Source organism: Myotis davidii, unplaced genomic scaffold, assembly GCF_000327345.1.
Source record: "Myotis davidii unplaced genomic scaffold, ASM32734v1 scaffold290, whole genome shotgun sequence".
NCBI lineage: Eukaryota > Metazoa > Chordata > Mammalia > Chiroptera > Vespertilionidae > Myotis > Myotis davidii.
The window spans coordinates 3,995,128-3,999,318 of record NW_006285049.1 but is presented as its reverse complement, the minus strand read 5'-3'; positions in this window follow the sequence as shown (position 1 = coordinate 3,999,318).

Below are 4,191 nucleotides of genomic sequence, written 5' to 3'. Positions count from 1 at the left end.
CGATGAGAGAGAAACATCGATCAGCTGCCTCCTGCACATCTCCCACTGGGGATGTGCCTGCAACCGAGCTACATGCGCTTGACCGGAACTGAACCTGGGACCTTTCAGTCTGCAGGCCAATGCTCTATCCATTGAGCCAAACCGGTTTCGGCCAATTACCCTTTCTGTCTTTTATTAGATAGGATATGCATAATCCATATACTTAGCCAATAGTGTGTGGTTAAGGCCTAGGGACATCTATAATACTTTCAACAATAAAGGTAAAATTTTTTAAAATGGGCAGAGCCCTAACTGGTTTGGGCAACAGTTATATGAAAATATGCTCAACTTCACTAGCTATTAGGGAAATGCAAATCAAAACTACAATGAGATACCACCTCATACCTGTTAGAATGGCTATTATCAGCCACTATGGAAAACAGTTGGACAATTCCTCAAAAAATTAAGAATAGAGCTACCATATGACTCAGAAATCCCTCTCCTGCATATCTATCAAAAAAAAAAAAACACTTGAAAACATGTATACACAAAAATAAATGTGCCCCTATGTCCATCCCAGCACTATTCACAGTGACCATGGAAACAACTGAAGTGTCCTTCAATAGATGGTTGGATAAAGAAGATGTGGTACATATCTATAATAATAAAAGCATAATATGCTACTTAGACTGGACATCCTTCCGGACGACCTTCTGGATGAAGCCGGAAGCCCAAATCCTGGGTGCCAAAGGGAAGCCAGTGCCAGCAGCTGGGGAAGAAAGACGGACTCTTGCATGAATTTCGTGCATTGGGCCTCTAGTATGCAATGAATACTACTCAGCCATAAGAAAAGATGAAATGCTGCCATTTGTGACAGCATGGATGGACCTTGAGAATTTTATGCTAAGTGAAATAAGTCAGCCAGAAAAACTAAGAACCACATGACTTCACTCATGTGTGATATAAAACAAATTTTATAAGTTTTTAAAAAGTAAAATAATATTAAAAGAAATTGAATGCTTTGGTGACCTGTTTCACCTGTACCCCTACTTTTGGAACATGGGTGGAAAATTCTAAGACATATTGACATATACTGAAAACACTTAGGGATGAAATTCTAGAACAGCTGTTGTCAAAGTGTGATCTAGGTTCTGAGGATCTGAGACCCTTTCAGGATGTCCACAAAGGCAAAAGTATTTTCATAATAATATGAAGACATTATTTGCCTTTTTCACTTGCTTTCCCTTGCAAGTGTACAGTGAAATTTCCAGAAGCTACATAACATTGAATAGGCCACAGATTGAACACAGAAGCAGTTATCAGCACCCAGCTGTTTTGTATTAAGCCAGACATTTAAACACACACACACACACACACACACACACACACACACACCCCAAAAAAAATGCACTCTTCTAAAATTTTGAAAAGGACAGTTTTTTTTCTTTAAAACATTTTGTTTCACTTGCAATAGATTGATTGTTGTTATGTTAAATTAATAAGTAAATTTTTAGTGTCTCAGTTTTAGTTTCTATTAAACTAAATGTTAATAGATACTATTCACACAAATGAAAGTGATTTTGGAGTTCTCAATACTTTAAGAGTATAAAGGGAGGGCTGGTAACCAAAAACTATGAGAACCACTGCTTCATAATAATAAATACATAGTTAACCAGAGCCAACTATGGCATTCACATTTGATTTAGACAATGAACCTTCAAGCGTGAAGATATCAGAAAAGACCAATATACCCTTTCCACTCTCAGTGCACATGAAATCTGTCTTCTGGTTAGTGTCAGTGACCACAGCTGAAGCTCAGGCTCCAACACAAGAGGGCTGGCTGCACTGGTGCTTCTGCTCAGACAAGCCCGTCATCCTGCCTGATGTTCCCCATTCCCCAGGTGTCTGTCCTGGGCTGCATAGTTTGATGAGCTCAGCTGCAGTTTACTCTGTTTCCTGCCATACTTGGCACACGTTTGTGTATATATTTTGGATTCCAGGTTCTGTTTTGCTTGGAAATCTTAGGGCTCCAAGGGAGGAAATGTGACCAGCAATATTAGTCAACTAGCATGCAAAAACAGTGGTCAGAACTACAAATCCAGGTATCACTTAAAAGCCCAGCACAAGAATATGGCTGTACATTGATCATGCAAGTCAGAGGCAGGAAGCAACTTCATTAAAGATATTTCTTTCAAACAAGGAAAGTAGTGTGTTTATTATATCCATAGCGGATCTGGCAGAGAGCAGATGTGCAATAAATACTTGTTGAATGACTGAATATTGCTAGGGGATTTAGAAAGCATACCCAGGAAAGTAGAATAGGTTAGAATGGAAATGACAGCTGATTGTTCAAGATATGAAATCATGATGAGTGAAGCTAGAGGTATTGGTTTGGTGCAATACTGAGCAGTCAGAAGTCCTTATTGTGAGCTGTAAGGAAGTGTGTCCCATGTCTTTACTATATATAGTGCTGTCCACCAATCACCAGCCAGCCACTAAAGTGAGTATCAGTCCAATACACAGCTACAGTAGCCTTCTGAGGTGGGTTGACAACAATGATTTTGCTACAGGACATATAGAGGTCAGTGTAAAAGACCAACAAAATGGATCTGGGACTAGGAAGTTCTCAATCCCCATCTCCAAATGCTGCACTGAGCAAACTCCTGGACGTATCTATGTGTGGTTCCCTTGACTGATTCCCACTTGGTCTCTCTTATTGGAGACAGACCCATCTGGGAGGCAGTCCCAGCAAGGCTAACATGATATTGGAATCCTGCTACTCCTCATCCATAAGAGAATGGTAAACAGGAGCTTTTCTGAGCACAAGAGCATTTAAATTCGGGTCTTTAAACAAACACTCAAAGGTAAATGCTGGTCTCATTTTCATTCAGCCTCGCTGCAAACAATGGGCACCAGGATATGCAACATATAATTTGACTACCACATTTCACATAGGTTTGTCTATGAAATTAGACTTTTGAAAGCACCAACTTTTGACTCTGTTGACTCACTCTATTGTATCTTTATTTTCTATTCAATATATTTATTTTATTCTTTTTTTATTTTCTTCAGGTTTATTCCGTATTCTTTTCTAATTTTTTAAGTTAAATTCATTCAACAACTATTTGTGTGGCTATTGTGTAACAGGCATTGTTTAACATATTGGAGATAGTGTTTCTTGGCTCATTAATTTTCTAATATTGGCATTTAAGACCATTAGTTTCCCTCTAAATCCCATTTTAGCTATAATCCAGAGCTTTTATATGCAGAGTCCTTTGTTGTGGTGGTAGGTGATTAAATTCTAAGTACTTTAAATTTTTATCTATTTTGTTTTGCTTTTTAATTGAAATGCCTTTATGCCACTTTCATTCTTAAAGTTAATTTGAGTTTAATTCCTTTTTTGCCTAAGATATATGGTTGTGAGATTTGAAATTTGTAACAGCTTCTTCATATGATCAAGTCTGACCTTCATTGAATTATAGCAAGAAAAGTCTCTGTATACTATAATACTTTTTTTTTACATTTGTTGAAACCTAATTTTTGAACTGGTATAAAACCTATTTTTATAAATATCTTTTGTGTGCTCAAGAATTTATTTCTCAAATGATGTCAGCGAGATCATCATTCAGAATAGGAAGCTCCAAACCCTGGTTCCCCCGAGGAAACACCAAGTAAACAAGCACAGGTGATTACAATGGATTTGGAGTGGCTCTGGATGGTTAAGGATCCGCAGCACCACACGAACATCAAATCAAGAAAAAGCCACACGCGAAATGGCAGGAAATTTAGGGGTGTTTCTATTCCACCTTGTCTCCCCGCTTCTCTGATGTGGTATATGGTAAGGGTGGAAAGAGGCTCCCAATTCCAGGCTCCCTCCCACTGGATGGAAGGAAAAGGAAACATGTTAACAACACTTTAGCCCAGTGGTTCTCAACCTGTGGGTCGCGACCCCTTTGGTGGTCGAACGACCCTTTCACAGGGGTCGCCTAAGACCATCCTGCATATCAGATATTTACATTATGATTCATCACAGTAGCAACATTACAGTTATGAAGTAGCAACGAAAATAATTTTATGGTTGGGGCACAGCATGAGGACTGTATTTAAAGGGCCACAAGGTTGAGAACCGCTGCGAGTCTAGCCTATCTGTTGGCTGCCAGGGGACTAGTTTCTGTCTTACCTGACCCAGTGCGCAGGCATGAATGGCAGCAT